This window comes from Ranitomeya imitator, chromosome 2 (assembly GCF_032444005.1).
Source record: "Ranitomeya imitator isolate aRanImi1 chromosome 2, aRanImi1.pri, whole genome shotgun sequence".
NCBI classification, from domain to species: Eukaryota; Metazoa; Chordata; class Amphibia; order Anura; family Dendrobatidae; genus Ranitomeya; species Ranitomeya imitator.
The window spans coordinates 647,093,390-647,112,484 of record NC_091283.1 but is presented as its reverse complement, the minus strand read 5'-3'; the positions used below and the strand labels follow the sequence as shown (position 1 = coordinate 647,112,484).

Genomic DNA, 19,095 nt, shown 5'->3' with positions numbered 1-19,095 from the left:
AGCAAAAGAGGAAGAAGAGAATGCTGTCTGGTGGACGGACACAAGTGCTCCTAGGGAGAGTAGAGGACAGTGAGTGAGTCAAAACAACAATGGTAAAAGAAGGACCAGACACCTCACTAACTACCTTGGACAAAAACATACCAAAAATGCTAGAGAGTGCGGGGTCCGTAACAGCACGGACAGGGAGTGGGATCCCTATAGGCACTGTGGACAAAGAAGGTACAAGGTCAAGATGCTGGTGGCGCTATAAAATGCATGTTGATGGCGCCGCCAAAGAAAATTACCCGTGGGTCCGGAGGCAGAGAGATGGGCGGTGGTTGAGCTGTCATTGGTCGCAAGTGAGTTAAAGTAGCAGTGGGACCGGAAGTGGAGTGGGACAGGAGAGAGAGCGCGCGTGCGTGTGATATGAATTAAGGCTGGGAGCGCAGGAAGCTAAGGTGGAACGTGGCGCTACAAGGGCGCAATAGAGAGTAGACTAGAGACACATGGCACCTAGAGACACATGTGTTATGGACCTGGTGGTTAGGAGCACCCGGAACGACCTGATGGTTAAACTCACACAGGACAAGCTCTGGGAAGTGGGAGCTCTGCTGACCGCAACCCCTAATCCTATCACACAACTAGAAATAGCCGTGGAGCGTACCTAACACGACCTAGACGCCTCTTCACAGCCTAAGAGCTAACTAGCCCTAAAGATAGAAAATAAAGCCTACCTTGCCTCAGAGAAATTCCCCAAAGGAAAAGGCAGCCCCCCACATATATTGACTGAGTTAAGATGAAAGTCACAAACACAGAAATGAAACAGGTTTTAGCAAAGGGAGGCCAGACTTACTAAACAGACTGAGGATAGGAAAGGTATCTTTGCGGTCAGCACAAAACCCTACAAAAAGACCACGCAGAGTGTGCAAAAAGACCTCCGCACCGACTCACGGTGCGGAGGTGCCACTCTGCATCCCAGAGCTTCCAGCTAGCAGGGCAAGATCATGATAGCCAGCAGGACAAGGAAACAATGAACAAATAAATAACTAGCAGGGACTTAGCTTCTGCTGGAGTAGACAGGTCACCAGAAAGATCCAAGAGCGAACTGAACCAGTAAAAGAACATTGACAGCTGGCATGGAGTAACGATCTGAGTGGAGTTAAATAGAACAGCCAGCCAAAGAATAAACTACGTCACCTGTGGAAGGAACCTCAGAAGCAGCAGCTCCACTCACAGCCACCAGAGGTAGTCCATGGACAGAACTCGCCGAAGTACCATTCATGACCACAGGAGGGAGTTCGATAACAGAATTCACAACAGTACCCCCCCCCCCTTGAGGAGGGGTCACCGAACCCTCACCAGAGCCCCCAGGCCGATCAGGACGAGCCAAATGAAAGGCATAAACTAGATCGGCAGCATGAACATCAGAGGCAAAAACCCAGGAATTATTATTACTGGAGTTTCCATCTCGAAATACGAGAATCCAAAATCTTCACCACATACTCCAACTCCCCCTCGCCCAACACCGGGGCAGGAGGATCAACGGAGGGAACCATAGGCGCCACATATCTCCGCAATAACGACCTATGGAACACATTATGGATAGCAAAAGAAGCTGGAAGGGCCAAACGAAATGACACAGGATTGAGAACTTCAGAAATCTTATACGGACCAATGAAACGAGGCTTAAACTTACGAGAGGAAACCTTCATAGGAACATGACGAGATGACAACCAAACCAAATCCCCAACACGAAGTCGGGGACCAACACAGCGCCGGCGGTTAGCGAAACGTTGAGCCTTCTCCTGGGACAATGTCAAATTGTCCACCACATGAGTCCAAATCTGCTGCAACCTGTCCACCACCGTATCCACACCAGGACAGTCCGAAGGCTCAACCTGCCCTGAAAAGAAACGAGGATGGAAACCAGAATTACAGAAAAAAGGCGAAACCAAAGTAGCCGAGCTGGCCCGATTATTAAGGGCGAACTCAGCCAAAGGCAAGAAGGACACCCAATCATCCTGATCAGCAGAAACAAAGCATCTCAGATATGTTTCTAAAGTCTGATTAGTTCGTTCGGTTTGGCCATTTGTCTGAGGATGGAAAGCCGAAGAAAAAGGCAAATCAATGCCCATCTTAGCACAAAAGGACCGCCAAAACCTCGAAACAAACTGGGAACCTCTGTCCGAGACGATGTTCTCCGGAATGCCATGCAAACGAACCACATGCTGGAAAAACAATGGCACCAAATCAGAGGAGGAAGGCAATTTAGACAAGGGTACCAAATGGACCATCTTAGAGAAGCGATCACAAACCACCTACATGACCGACATCCTTTGAGAGACAGGGAGATCTGAAATAAAATCCATGGAAATATGCGTCCAGGGCCTCTTCGGGACTGGCAAGGGCAAAAGCAACCCACTGGCACGAGAACAACAGGGCTTAGCCCGAGCACAAGTCCCACAGGACTGCACAAAAGAACGCACATCCCGTGACAAAGAAGGCCACCAAAAGGATCTAGCCACCAAATCTCTGGTACCAAAGAATCCAGGATGACCCGCCAACACCGAACAATGAACCTCAGAGATAACTCTACTAGTCCATCTATCAGGGACAAACAGTTTCTCCGCTGGACAACGGTCAGGTCTATCAGCCTGAAACTTCTGCAGCACGCGCCGCAAATCAGGGGAGATGGCAGACAAAATTACCCCCTCTTTGAGAATACTCCCCGGCTCAGGAACACCCGGAGAGTCGGGCACAAAACTCCTTGACAGGGCATCAGCCTTCACATTCTTAGAGCCCGGAAGGTACGAAACCACAAAATCAAAACGGGAGAAAAACAGCGACCATCGAGCCTGTCTAGGATTCAACCATTTGGCAGACTCGAGATAAGTCAAATTCTTGTGATCCGTCAAGACCACCACGCGATGCTTGGCTCCCTCAAGCCAATGTCACCGCTCCTCGAATGCCCACTTCATGGCCAACAACTCTCGATTGCCAACATCATAATTGCGCTCAGCAGGCGAGAATTTTCTAGAAAAGAAGGCACATGGTTTCATCACCGAGCCATCAGAACTTCTTTGCGACAAAACAGCCCCTGCTCCAATCTCAGAAGCATCAACCTCGACCTGAAACGGGAGCAAAACATCTGGCTGGCACAACACAGGGGCAGAAGAAAAACGACGCTTGAACTCCTGAAAAGCCTCTACAGCCGCAGAGGACCAATTGACCACATCAGCACCTTTCTTGGTCAAATCAGTCAACGGTTTAGCAACACTAGAAAAATTAGCGATGAAGCGACAGTAAAAATTAGCAAAGCCCAGGAACTTCTGCAGGCTCTTCACAGATGTCGGCTGAGTCCAATCATAAATGGCCTGAACTTTAACAGGGTCCATCTCGATAGTAGAAGGGGAAAAAATGAAACCCAAAAATAAACCTTCTGAACCCCAAAGAGACATTTCGACCCCTTCACAAACAAGGAATTCGCACGAAGGACCTGGAACACCATTATGACCTGCTTCACATGAGACTCCCAATCATCCGAAAAGACCAAAATATCATCCAAATATACCATCATGAATCTATCCAGGTACTCTCGGAAGATGTCATGCATAAAGGACTGAAACACAGATGGAGCATTAGAAAGCCCGAATGGCATAACCAGGTACTCAAAATGGCCCTCGGGCGTATTAAATGCTGTTTTCCATTCATCGCCCTGTTTAATTCGCACAAGATTATACGCCCCTCGAAGATCTATCTTGGTGAACCAACTAGCCCCCTTAATCCGAGCAAACAAATCAGACAGCAGCGGCAAAGGGTACTGAAATTTGACTGTGATCTTATAAGAAAGGCGGTAATCAATACAAGGTCTCAAAGAGCCATCCTTCTTGGCCACAAAAAAGAACCCTGCTCCCAACGGTGATGACGACAGGCGAATATGACCTTTCTCCAAGGATTCCTTTATATAACTCCGCATAGCGGCGTGCTCTGGCACAGATAAATTAAACAGTCGGCCCTTAGGAAACTTACTACCAGGAATCAAATTAATAGCACAATCGCAATCCCTATGAGGAGGTAAGGCACCGGATTTAGGCTCTTCAAACACATCCCAGTAATCTGATAAAAACTCAGGGACTTCAGAAGGAGTGGAAGGCGAAATTGACAGCAATGGAACATCACCATGTACCCCCTGACAACCCCAGCCGGACACAGACATAGATTTCCAATCCAATACTGGATTATGGACCTGTAGCCATGGCAACCCCAAAACGACCACATCATGCAGATTATGCAACACCAAAAAGCGAATATCCTCCTGATGTGCAGGAGCCATGCACATGGTCAATTGAGTCCAGTACTGAGGCTTATTCTTGGCCAAAGGCGTAGCATCAATTCCTCTCAATGGAACAGGATACTGCAAAGGCTCCAAGAAAAAACCACAGCGCATGGCAAACTCCAAGTCCATCAAATTCAGGGCAGCGCCTGAATCCACAAATGCCATAACAGAATAGGACGACAGAGAGCAAATCAGAGTAACGGACAAAAGAAATTTAGACTGTACCGTACTAATGGTGGCAGACCTAGCAAACCGCTTAGTGCGCTTAGGACAATCGGAGATAGCATGAGTGGAATCACCACAGTAAAAACACAGCCCATTCCGACGTCTGTGTTCTTGCCGTTCAGCTCTAGTCAAAGTCCTATCACACTGCATAGGCTCAGGCCTATGCTCAGAGAATACCGCCAAATGGTGCACAGCTTTGCGCTCACGCAAGCGCTGATCGATCTGAATGGCCAAGGACATAGACTCATTCAGACCAGCAGGTGTGGGAAATCCCACCAAGACATCCTTAAGGGCTTCAGAAAGACCCTTTCTGAAAATTTCTGCCAGGGCACACTCATTCCATTGAGTAAGCACAGACCACTTTCTAAACTTCTGACAGTACACCTCCGCTTCATCCTGACCCTGACACAAAGCCAGCAAGATTTTCTCTGCCTGATCCACTGAATTTGGTTCATCATAAAGCAATCCAAGCGCCAGAAAAAACGCATCTACATCACACAATGCAGGATCTCCTGGCGCAAGGGAAAATGCCCAGTCTTGAGGGTCACCATGCAACAAAGAAATAATGATTTTTACTTGTTGAACGGGGTCACTAGAGGAGTGGGGTTTCAAAGCTAGAAACAGTTTACAATTATTTTTGAAATTCAGGAACTTAGATCTATCCCCAGAAAACAAATCAGGAATTGGAATTCTAGGCTCTAACATCGGATTCTGAACCACAAAATCTTGAATGTTTTGTACCCTTGCAGTGAGATGATCCACACAAGAGGACAGACCTTGAATGTCCATATCTACACCTGTGTCCTGAACCACCCAGAGGCTTAGGGGAAAAGAAAGACAAAAAACACTGCAAAGAAAAAAAAAATGGTCTCAGAACTTCTCTTATCCCTCTATTGAGATGCATTAATACTTTGGGCCAGCTGTACTGTTATGACCTGGTGGTTAGGAGCACCCGGAACGACCTGATGGTTAAACTCACACAGGACAAGCTCTGGGAAGTGGGAGCTCTGCCGACCGCAACCCCTAATCCTATCACACAACTAGAAATAGCCGTGGAGCGTACCTAACAAGACCTAGATGCCTCTTCACAGCCTAAGAGCTAACTAGCCCTAAAGAAAGAAAATAAAGCCTACCTTGCCTCAGAGAAATTCCCCAAAGGAAAAGGCAGCTGTTATGACCTGGTGGTGAGGACAATAATGGACCTGGTGGTTAAGAGCACACGGATTGACCTGATAGTTACTAATAATACAGGACAAGCTCTGAGGCGTTGGAACTCTGCTGACCGCAATTCCTAATCCTATCACACACACTAGAAATAGCCGTGGATTGCTCCTAACACTCCCTATGCAACTCGTCACAGCCTAAGGAACTAGCTAGCCCTAAAGATAGAAAAATAAAGCCTACCTTGCCTCAGAGAAATTCCCCAAAGGAACAGGCAGCCCCCCACATATAATGACTGTGAGTTAAGATGAAAATTACAAACACAGAGATGAAATAGATTTAGCAAAGTGAGGCCCGACTTACTGAACAGACAGAGGATAGGAAAGGTAACATTGCGGTCAGCACAAAAAACTACAAAAAGACCACGCAGAGGGCGCAAAAAGACTCTCCGCACCGACTCACGGTGCGGAGGCGCTCCCTCTGCGTCCCAGAGCTTCCAGCAAGCAAGACAAAAATCAAAATAGCAAGCTGGACAGAAAAAATAGCAAACAGAGAAAAACAAGCAGGAACTTAGCTTCTGCTGGGAAGACAGGTCACAAGAACGATCCAGGAGCGAACTAGACCAATACTGGAACATTGACAGGTGACATGGAGCAATGATCTAGGTGGAGTTAAATAGAGCAGCCAGCTAATGAATTAACCTCATCACCTGTGGAAGGAACCTCAGAAGCCGCAGCCCTACTCACAACCACCAGAGGAAGCCCATGGACAGAACCAGCCGAAATACCATTCATGACCACAGGAGGGAGCTTGACAACAGAATTCACAACAGTACCCCCCCCCCATTGAGGAGGGGTCACCGAACCCTCACCAGAGCCCCCAGGCCGACCAGGACGAGCCAAATGAAAGGCACAAACCAGATCGGCAGCATGAACATCAGAGGCAAAGACCCAGGAATTATCTTCCTGACCATAACCCTTCCACTTGACCAGGTACTGGAGTTTCCGTCTCGAAATACGAGAATCCAAAATCTTCTCCACCACATACTCCAACTCCCCCTCAACCAACACCGGGGCAGGAGGATCAACGGATGGAACCACAGGCGCCATGTATCTCCGCAACAACGACCTATGGAATACATTATGGATGGCAAAAGAAGCTGGAAGGGTCAAACGAAATGACACAGGATTGAGAACCTCAGAAATCTTATATGGACCAATAAAACGAGGCTTAAACTTAGGAGAGGAAACCTTCATAGGAACATAACGAGACGACAACCAAACCAAATCCCCAACACGAAGTCGGGGACCCACACAGCGCCGGCGGTTAGCGAAACGTTGAGCCTTCTCCTGGGACAATGTCAAATTGTCCACTACATGAGTCCAAATCTGCTGCAACCTATCCACCACAGTATCTACACCAGGACAGTCCGAAGACTCAACCTGCCCTGAAGAGAAACGAGGATGGAAACCAGAATTGCAGAAAAACGGCGAAACCAAAGTAGCCGAGCTGGCCCGATTATTAAGGGCGAACTCAGCCAAAGGCAAAAAGGACACCCAATCATCCTGATCAGCAGAAACAAAGCATCTCAGATATGTTTCCAAAGTCTGATTAGTACTTTCGGTTTGGCCATTTGTCTGAGGATGGAAAGCCGAGGAAAAAGACAAATCAATGCCCATCCTAGCACAAAAGGATCGCCAAAACTTCGAAACAAACTGGGAACCTCTGTCCGAAACGAAGTTCTCCGGAATGCCATGTAAACGAACCACATGCTGGAAAAACAACGGCACCAAATCAGAGGAGGAAGGCAATTTAGACAAGGGTACCAAATGGACCATCTTAGAGAAGCGATCACAAACCCAAATGACCGACATCTTTTGAGAGACAGGGAGATCCGAAATAAAATCCATAGAAATATGCGTCCAGGGCCTCTTCGGGACCGGCAAGGGCAAAAGCAACCCACTGGCACGAGAACAGCAGGGCTTAGCCCGAGCACAAGTCCCACAGGACTGCACAAAAGAACGCACATCCCGCGACAAAGACGGCCACCAAAAGGATCTAGCCACCAAATCTCTGGTACCAAAGATTCCAGGATGACCAGCCAACACCGAACAATGAACCTCAGAGATAACTCTACTAGTCCATCTATCAGGGACAAACAGTTTGTCCGCTGGGCAACGGTCAGGTCTATCAGCCTGAAATTTTTGCAGCACCCACCGCAAATCAGGGGAGATGGCAGACAAAATTACCCCCTCTTTGAGAATACCCGCCGGCTCAGGAACACCCGGAGAGTCGGGCACAAAACTCCTTGACAGGGCATCAGCCTTCACATTCTTAGAGCCCGGAAGGTACGAAACCACAAAATCAAAACGGGAGAAAAATAGCGACCAACGAGCCTGTCTAGGATTCAACCGTTTGGCAGACTCGACATAAGTCAAATTCTTGTGATCCGTCAAGACCACCACGCGATGCTTGGCTCCTTCAAGCCAATGATGCCACTCCTCGAATGCCCACTTCATGGCCAACAACTCTCGATTGCCAACATCATAATTGCGCTCAGCAGGCGAAAACTTTCTGGAAAAGAAGGCACATGGTTTCATCACCGAGCCATCAGAACTTCTTTGCGACAAAACAGCTCCTGCTTCAATCTCAGAAGCATCAACCTCGACCTGAAACGGGAGGGAAACATCTGGCTGGCACAACACAGGGGCAGAAGAAAAACGACGCTTCAACTCCTGAAAAGCTTCCACAGCCGCAGAAGACCAATTGACCACATCAGCACCCTTCTTGGTCAAATCAGTCAACGGTTTAGCAACACTAGAAAAATTACTGATGAAGCGACGATAAAAATTAGCAAAGCCCAGGAACTTTTGCAGACTCTTCACAGATGTCGGCTGAGTCCAATCATAAATGGCCTGCACTTTAACAGGGTCCATCTCGATAGTAGAAGGGGAAAAGATGAAACCCAAAAATGAAACCTTCTGAACTCCAAAGAAACACTTAGACCCCTTCACAAACAAAGAATTAGCACGAAGGACCTGGAACACCATTCTGACCTGCTTCACGTGAGACTCCCAATCATCCGAGAAGAACAAAATATCATCCAAATATACAATCAGGAATTTATCCAGGTACTCTCGGAAGATGTCATGCATAAAGGACTGAAATACTGATGGAGCATTGGAAAGCCTGAATGGCATAACCAGGTACTCAAAATGGCCCTCGGGCGTATTAAATGCTGTTTTCCATTCATCGCCCTGTTTAATACGCACAAGATTATACGCACCACGAAGGTCTATCTTGGTGAACCAACTAGCCCCCTTAATCCGAGCAAATAAATCAGACAGCAGCGGCAAAGGGTACTGAAATTTGACTGTGATCTTATTAATAAGGCGGTAATCAATACAAGGTCTCAAAGAACCATCCTTCTTGGCCACAAAAAAGAACCCTGCTCCCAATGGTGACGACGACGGGCGAATATGACCCATCTCCAAGAATTCCTTTATATAACTCCGCATAGCGGCGTGTTCTGGCACAGATAAATTGAACAGTCGGCCCTTAGGAAACTTACTACCAGGAATCAAATTGATAGCACAATCGCAATCCCTATGAGGAGGTAGGGCACTGGATTTGGGCTCATCAAATACATCCCGGTAATCCGACAAAAACTCCGGGACTTCAGAAGGGGTGGATGACGAAATAGACAAAAATGGAACATCACCATGTACCCCCTGACAACCCCAGCTGGACACAGACATAGATTTCCAATCCAATACTGGATTATGGACCTGTAGCCATAGCAACCCCAAAACGACCACATCATGCAGATTATGCAACACCAAAAAGCGAATATCCTCCTGATGTGCAGGAGCCATGCACATGGTCAATTGGGTCCAGTACTGGGGCTTATTCTTGGCCAAAGGCGTAGCATCAATTCCTCTCAATGGAATAGGATACTGCAAGGGCTCCAAGAAAAAAACACAGCGCCTAGCAAACTCCAAGTCCATCAAATTCAGGGCAGCGCCTGAATCCACAAATGCCATAACAGAATAGGATGACAAAGAGCAAATCAGAGTAACGGACAAAAGAAATTTCGACTGTACCGTACCAATGGTGGCAGACCTAACGAAACGCTTAGTGCGCTTAGGACAATCGGAGATAGCATGAGTGGAATCACCACAGTAAAAACACAGCCCATTCCGACGTCTGTGTTCTTGCCGTTCAGCTCTGGTCAAAGTCCTATCACATTGCATAGGCCCAGGTCTATGCTCAGATAATACCGCCAAATGGTGCACAACTTTACGCTCACGCAAGCGTCGATCGATCTGAATGGCCAAAGACATAGACTCATTCAGACCAGCAGGTATGGGAAATCCCACCATGACATCCTTAAGGGCTTCAGAGAGACCCTTTCTGAAAATTGCTGCCAGCGCGCATTCATTCCACTGAGTGAGTACAGACCACTTCCTAAACTTCTGACAATATATCTCTACCTCATCCTGACCCTGACACAGAGCCAGCAAGATTTTCTCTGCCTGATCCACTGAATTTGGTTCATCATAAAGCAATCCAAGCGCCAGAAAAAAACGCATCAACATCACGCAATGCCGGATCTCCTGGCGCAAGGGAAAATGCCCAGTCTTGAGGGTCGCCACGTAACAAAGAAATAATGATTTTCACTTGTTGAACAGGGTCACCTGAGAAGTGAGGTTTCAAAGCAAGAAACAATTTACAATTATTTTTGAAATTCAGAAACTTAGATCTATCCCCAAAAAACAAATCAGGAATTGGAATCCTAGGCTCTAACATCGGATTCTGAACCACAAAATCTTGAATGTTTTGTACCCTTGCAGTGAGATTATCCATACAAGAGAACAGACCTTGAATGTCCATATCTACACCTGTATCCTGAACCACCCAGAGGTAAAGAGGAAAAGAGAGACAAAACACACTGCAAAGAAAAAAAAATGGTCTCAGAACTTCTCTTATCCCTCTATTGAGATGCATTAATACTTTTGGCCACCTGTACTGTTATGACCTGGTGGTGAGGACAATAATGGACCTGGTGGTTAAGAGCACACGGAATGACCTGATAGTTACTAATAATACAGGACAAGCTCTGAGACGTTGGAACTCTGCTGACCGCAATCCCTAATCCTATCACACACACTAGAAATAGCCGTGGATTGCTCCTAACGCTCCCTATGCAACTCGTCACAGCCTAAGGAACTAGCTAGCCCTAAAGATAGAAAAATAAAGCTTACCTTGCCTCAGAGAAATTCCCCAAAGGAACAGGCACCCCCCCACATATAATGACTGTGAGTTAAGATGAAAATTACAAACACAGAGATGAAATAGATTTAGCAAAGTGAGGCCCGACTTACTGAACAGACAGAGGATAGGAAAGGTAACATTGCGGTCAGCACAAAAAACTACAAAAAGACCACGCAGAGGGCGCAAAAAGACCCTCCGCACCGACTCACGGTGCGGAGGCGCTCCCTCTTCGTCCCAGAGCTTCCAGCAAGCAAGACAAAAATCAAAATAGCAAACTGGACAGAAAAAATAGCAAACAGAGAAAAACAAGCAGGAACTTAGCTTCTGCTGGGAAGACAGGTCACAAGAACAATCCAGGAGTGAACTAGACCAATACTGGAACATTGACAGGTGGCATGGAGCAATGATCTAGGTGGAGTTAAATAGAGCAGCCAGCTAACGAATTAACCTCGTCACCTGTGGAAGGAACCTCAGAAGCCGCAGCCCCACTCACAACCACCAGAGGAAGCCCATGGACAGAACCAGCCGAAGTACCATTCATGACCACAGGAGGGAGCTTGACAACAGAATTCACAACAGGCAGCCCCCCACATATATTGACTGTGAGATAAGATGAAAGTCACAAACACAGAAATGAAACAGGTTTTAGCAAAGGGAGGCCAGACTTACTAAACAGACTGAGGATAGGAAAGGTATCTTTGCGGTCAGCACAAAACCCTACAAAAAGACCACGCAGAGTGTGCAAAAAGACCTCCGCACCGACTCACGGTGCGGAGGTGCCACTCTGCATCCCAGAACTTCCAGCTAGCAAGGCAAGATCATGATAGCCAGCTGGACAAGGAAACAATGAACAAATAAATAACTAGCAGGAACTTAGCTTCTGCTGGAGTAGACAGGTCACCAGAAAGATCCAAGAGCGAACTGAACCAGTACAAGAACATTGCCAGCTGGCATGGAGTAACGATCTGAGTGGAGTTAAATAGAACAGCCAGCCAAAGAATAAACTACGTCACCTGTGGAAGGAACCTCAGAAGCAGCAGCTCCACTCACAGCCACCAGAGGGAGTCCATGGACAGAACTCGCCGAAGTACCATTCATGACCACAGGAGGGAGTTCGATAACAGAATTCACAACACGTAGTGCTGATATTCAGTACCTCCCCTTTGTATCATTGAAGGAAGTTCTGAGTGAGGGACCAGAGGCATATCTAGGGTTTCTGGCACCCGGGGCAAGAATTCATTTTGGTGCTTCCCCCCGGACATATGTGATTTGCACACTTAGCTCCTCTCCCTAATACTCTCAATGTTCAGTGAAAAACTGAGAGAAGCGGGAAGAGAAGCTCATTGTCACAGGACCATAAGTATGAAAATCACATATGAGTGAAGTGTCCATGTGACGACTACTGGAACCTGCAGCGCTGAATCCTGACATCGCAGCTACTGAATTCTCACATCTAATGCACTCTACACTTTTAGGGTTCTGCCTGGCTGGTGGACAGTCATGTCAGCGCAAGCATGTTATTTGTATACATATGACCACATTCTGACTAGACGTGCCCGGCCTCGCTCAATTCCTTTTTTATAGAGTGAGGCCACACATGTCTAGTCGGCACGTGAACACATGTACATAAATCAACAGCACCAGAAAATCCTGACAGTGTGCAGTGCGCACTGTGAGAAGTCAGAAGTCTGCAGTCACAAGGAATGACTGCAGCCTCATCACAAACACTGGACATTCCCTTTAATGCTCCTAACATAAATAAAAGCATGTAAGTTAGTCAGTATCACAAATAACATTTACATCCAGGTACCTTATAGATGGCATCGTCTCTCGAGCCGTTCTCCTTTTCTTCATCTTGTCCAGACCCCATTATGAGTTTTCTCATCCACAGCCGTCGCTGCAGATTTCCATCTTCTCCGCTCTTTTGCAGAAAATCTCCACATGATGCCCTTAAAGATACAAGTGTCATTATAATGCTCCTGAATGAAAAATTGCCCCTCACTATATTGTCTGCACAAAATATGACCTCCACACTGTCCCTCTTATGGTACATGCTCTTTACCCGGACCCCCCCTTTCCTTACCGGCCCCCATCTTCACACTGTCCTCTCACACTGTGTCCCCCCTATAGGGCCTAGTATTTATACTGTACTCTCTCATCACACTCCCCCTCCTTGGTATACTGTCCCCTCCTGGCTGTGCCCTTACACTGTCCCCCCATGCTTCGCATGCACACATCCCAACACCCTCACTCCCCGTACTCTGTCCACATACGTTTTTCACATCGCTACTCATACTGTGTCTGCATACATCCCCCCCGTTTGCTCCCCAAACTGTCTGCACCCATCTCCCATACTGTTTCCTCATATATGCCCCTCATTCCCCGGTATTGTTTCCTCATACATGCCCCCCATCTCCCCCTTTGCTCTTCATTTTGTGTCCTCAAATCTCCCCCACACATTAAATCCCCCATCCCCACTCCAAATATCACCCCACACATTAAACACCCCCATCCCCATGACAAATCTCCCCTACATATTAAATCCCCCCATCCCCATGACAAATCTCCCCCCACACACATTCAATCCCCATATCCACTCCAATTCTACCCACACAAAATAAATCCCCCCATCTCCACTCACATTAAATCCCTTCCCCACAATAAATCCCCCCATCTCCACTCATATTACATATCCCCCATCCAATAATAAATCCCACCATCCCCACTCACATTAAATCTCCCCCCACAATAAATCCCCCCATCTCCACTCACATTAAATCCCTTCCCCACCATAAATCCCCCCATCTCCACTCACATTAAATCTCTTCCCCACAATAAATCCCCCCATCTCCACTCATATTAAATATCCCCCATCCAATAATAAATCCCACCATTCCCACTCACATTAAATCCCCCCTGCACCTTCGGTGTCTTCAGCTCCACTGGAGCACTTACCACCGATCTGCGTCTCAGTGCCTCTGCTCTGCCTCTGCTCTGCAGTGCGGGCGAGTGATGTCAGCAGCGTGATCACATGACGTGATCATGCTGCTAGCGTCGCCCTGACCCGGCAGTCAGAGCTTCAATTGTACTCGCATCTCAGATGCAGTACAATTGAACACTGGGAGTCGGCGCGCTGCAGCTTCTCTGTGCCGGCTGTCAGCTTGACAGTCGGCACAGAAAACAGCTGACTCCCAGTGCGGGGGGTGGCAGAATGCAGCCGCAGGGGGAGACACTGCGGACCGCCGCATTAGGCGGCCCGACTGCGCCCCCCTGCCGGATGTGCCCGGGGCACATGCCCCGACTGCCCCCCCCTAGATACGCCACTGTGAGGGACCTCACTCCATGATGTCTATATGATCTAATAGGGCAAGTGAAATGGGTTTGTCCTAGTGAGATAGGTAATTTTAGAAATATGTTGCAAAATCCTTAAAATCTGGACTATTATCAACATTCATTTGAAGAACATAATTTTTCTAAAAGCAACCAACTATGTAGGAACATGTGATGGATTGACCAAGGAACCCTTAGATAATGATAGAAACAGGGTTCAGAAGATTCTGGCACTCACCAAAAAGATCATTCATCTGCTGACTTGAGACGTGGGCGCAGGCGATGCTTGGAATACTGGAACAATATACATGTACACTAAAGAGATAATGCGTATGATGATTGTATCTCTGTATGTGCCAGGTTCCTATAAGATCTAATTGTCTATTTTTCCTCAGATTTGAAAGAATACAAAGATCTGTACAAGGACATCTTGATGGAGAATCACCTGACCCTCACATTTCCAGTTAAGAGATATTTTCACTTGATAATAAACGTGTAGTTCACTGAAAATAATATTCTTTTTAATTTACAAATATACTTCAGTTACCAAATCTTCACCACTACTTCCCTGTCACCATTGGTCCCGGTAGCCGCACTTCCAGTCCTCGACCCAGGACAGCGTTTCCTTCATGTTGTGTGAAGGGGTCTGGCTGATACAGCGTCTATCGTTGTTGCAGCCAACTTGAAGGGAATCTAACTCAGCAGGCATAGTATAATTCAGCATGGTCTAGCCTTCTTTCCCCATTGCTATAATGTTCTCACATGGAGGTGAAACAAGGAGAGCACTTAGTAACTATCGTCTCTCTTGTGGTTTCTCTTTTTTTTATACTCAAGTGACCTGACCTGACCTGAACTTTACTGTACAATAGACTGATTGTACCAAAGAGCATGGTCCCTGACTGCTGGTGAATGTGCAGTCAAGAATGTGTCTGTATAAAGTATCTTTGAATTTTTAGTATTGCATACAGCAGGTGTAAAAAGTCTACACATCTGTTAAAATGCCAGGTTTTTGTTATGTAAAATAAAATCATGCAGAGCAGAATTATTTAAGAACTTTTTTCCACCTTCAGGGTAAGTTAACACTAGGCATTTTTCCAGGTTTTTTTATGCATTTTTTAATGCACATTTTCTGCTCTGTTTTACAGTACCAGCAAAGCCTATGAGATTTCAGAAATCTCATGCACACACCTTGTTTTTTTTCTCATCAGTATTTTGTGCTTTGCATGTTTTTTTTTTGCACAATAGAGAATGTCACTTCTTTCATCTTTTTATCAGAGGTTTTTCAGCGTGGTGAAAAAACACTGAAAATCTATAGCTAAAACGCAGGTATAAGGTTTGGGTGCTTTTTTGTGCCAAAACCTGATTCTGAAGTATAGGACTTTTTTGCACTAAACTTTATCAACCTGCACAAGAGACAAATCTAGCATGCAAAAACGCAGCAAAAAAGTAGCAAAATGCAGCAAGAAAACCCAAGCAAAACCTGCTTTTTTTCTGCAGCTTTCCTATCAAGAAATCAGGTTTTGCTGCAGAAAAATGAAATGCTGAAAAAACGCCTAGTGTGAACTTATCGTTAATGTCACCCATAATTTGTATAAATCCAATGAGGAAAAAAAACTGAATTCATTTTGAAGGTGAAAATTAAAATAACAAAACTAAAATAATGTGGTTGCATAAGTGTGGTAAATGGTAGGAGCCGGCTCCACAGGATATGTAGACACGTGTGTTGTGCCGTACACCAAAAACAGAGGAGACAAAATGAAAAGCAAAAAAAAGTTGTATTGTAGGCACCAACCACAGAAAATAACCAGATAAATTAGATAATGACAACAAAAAATGAAATGCACACAAATTTTATTGATACAACACATGAACACTGGTGAATGTATTAACACCATTTAAAAACAGTGAAAAAAGTTTTCCCCTTGATATAATAAGACATGATGTAAACGGATTATAGTAAATGTGGTGTAGAGCAAAAAAGCTAATCTCCTCAACGGTGGTATGGGCTAAAAAATGAAGGACATACTTGTATGGATCAGTACACAATAATTAAACCCATACCAATCCCAAAAGAAACTTTAGTTGGGTGTATTGGATGCAATCATATCATTATTAAAGCATACCATGCAAAAATAAGAAAGTATTGATTGCAAAATTGTAATAATTGTAATAGCACCATTAAGGCATGGCAAAAGATTGTGATAATATGTAAATACGAACCACCATTCAATGAAGAGAGTAGAAGACTCTACGTGAAACACCAGCCAGGGCTGTGGGGTAGTCAGTACCGGGTCCGGTGCTTAAAGGGATGTGTCATGGTGGCGACAACCCAGTCCGTGGCCCTGGGTGCACATGTTAAATGGACGGTCTTTAAAGGGGCTAGTTGAATAATAAAAGTTTGTGATGCCACCTGGGGTATTCGGTCAGGGGTGACCGACGCTGCTTAAAAAGGTCCACTGGGGTGATGTTATGGCAGCAGGGATGGTACGGCTTCCAACATGTGAAGCTGGGTCCCCAGGGCTCCCAGTGTAATAGATGAAGATGGTGATAGGTGGTGTAGTAAGAAACGGAGGACACAGGGTTGCAGTCTCTTTACCAACTTGTTTCAAGGCGGACACAGTCCAGGGTACTGGATCACGGATGCTGGTCTTCTGGCTACCGGTATCTGCACTCAGCATGGAGGAAGCCCAGTCGCAGCTTCTATCTCTCCAGCTCTTTACTCTCCTTCACTTCTTCTCCCTCTCAGTCTCGTCTCCACGGCCACAGCTTTCCTTTCTCTCTCTTCGCTCTCCTCTCACCAACTGTCTAACTCCAACTGCCTAGCAACTGACTCCTCCTCCCGACCAGAGAGAGCAGCTCCCCTGAAGTCGGGTGTAGAGCTCCCCCTTCTGACCTAGAGTCAGAACAGTGTTGTATATGCTGAATATCTGTCAAAGGGATCCTTCCTCGCTTCCAAGCGTGACATCACTCTCCTCGTGAGGAAAGCAATGCCACCGTAACAACTGGTTACCTGGGTTGTTACACTCCCCGTTAAATCCAGTACTCCCGGACTGGGAAAACAAAAACAACAATAAATTGGTTAGATAATGTAAACATTTTTGGGAAATGCATTTCAACAGATACATAAACTTTTCTTTCCTTTATGGGAGGCTGTTTTTCTTGAACGTTGCAAAACATATTTACAAAGGTACAGTCATTTTAGTACCAGGGTGTCCTTGTGCACCAACAACAGTAATGATGCGGGGAGCCCGTTCTAAACCCCCAACATAGGTCTTGGGTGGGCTGCAAGGCGTAACATCCAGACCTGGTCTTCGGCCGCGCCAAACAGTTTTTCTTCGCTCTTAAGGAAAAGCAAGGCCCTACCCATGCTGGCGAGGTGGGTAGAACCAATAGGTTGCACCTTAAGAGGTGCCAACTATTTACAGTAAAGCTTTTGGGCAATTCACCGTCCATTTAAGATTTTCAGTAAGCATAACCAAACATTTTTAAACAGGTAACAACAATTATTGACATCTTATATTTTAGTCTCTGTAACGGGCTGGGGTCTGACCTCTGGTACTACGGGTAGATCCACGCAGTACAGGGATTGATAGTGACCTGCCAAAATTCACTATTCTTGCTACCACTGGTGTAGTGCACTCTCTCATGGCTACACTTCAAGTGATTCTACGTAGCACAGGTATACTTGATCTCCTAGAAATACTTCTACTCACTGTGGGCATGACAGATTCATCAATAGCAGGGGGTGGATTCTCTTGTTTCACTGCTGGTGTGGTATCTGCTGCTTGAGCCCATTGGTTTTCAGGTTGGTCCTGAGTCACATTTCTTTCTGGCATGACTAATGGAGGAAAGGTCAAGACAGGCTCTACGATGGCTTGGTTCACTTGGGTTCATGTATGAGGAAAGTTTCCAAAAATGGTATGGATTTTCTTTTCTTCTTCCTTAGATTGAGAGATATCTTGATCCATTTCCTGTTTTTTTCAACTGATTAGGGCATATCTTCAGACGATCTCTTGACACCGCTGTTGAAGTTTCTCCTCCATCTTCACTTATTACATAGTTACATAGTTATTAAGGTTGAAGGAAGACCATAAGTCCATCTAGTTCAACCCATAGCCTAACCTAACATGCCCTAACATGTTGATCCAGAGGAAGGCAGAAAAAACCCATGTGGCAAAGAGTAAGCTCCACCTTGGGGAAAAAAATTCCTTCCCGACTCCACATACGGCAATCAGACTAGTTCCCTGGATCAACGCCCTATCAAGGAATCTAGTGTATATACCCTGTAACATTATACTTTTCCAGAAAGGTATCCAGTCCCCTCTTAAATTTAAGTAATGAATCACTCATTACAACATCATACGGCAGAGAGTTCCATAGTCTCACTGCTCTTACAGTAAAGAATCCGCGTCTGTTATTATGCTTAAACCTTTTTTCCTCCAAACGTAGAGGATGCCCCCTTGTCCCTGTTTCAGGTCTATGATTAACCCCTTTACCCCCAAGGGTGGTTTGCACGTTAATGACCGGGCCAATTTTTACAATTCTGACCACTGTCCCTTTATGAGGTTATAACTCTGGAACGCTTCAACGGATCCCGGTGATTCTGACACTGTTTTCTCATGACATATTGTACTTCATGATAGTGGTAAAATTTCTTTGATATTACCTGCGTTTATTTGTGAAAAAAACGGAAACATGGCGAAAATTTTGAAAATTTCGCAATTTTCCAACTTTGAATTTTTATGCAATTAAATCACAGAGATATGTCACACAAAATACTTAATAAGTAA

At 45.9% G+C, this 19,095-nt stretch overlaps 1 long non-coding RNA gene across 1 annotated transcript in view; it reads right to left on the bottom strand.

Annotated features, from left to right (window-relative positions):
• The window catches only part of LOC138665430 (uncharacterized), a 24,157-nt gene extending 10,188 nt beyond the window's left edge, over positions 1-13,969 (bottom strand). Inside the window, exons 1-2 of the long non-coding RNA XR_011318462.1 lie at positions 13,931-13,969; positions 12,786-12,924 (exon numbers count right to left, since the gene is read on the bottom strand). This is a non-coding gene — a long non-coding RNA (uncharacterized lncRNA). The remainder of the gene's footprint in view (positions 1-12,785; positions 12,925-13,930) is intronic.
• Between the last annotated feature and the right edge of the window lie 5,126 nt (positions 13,970-19,095).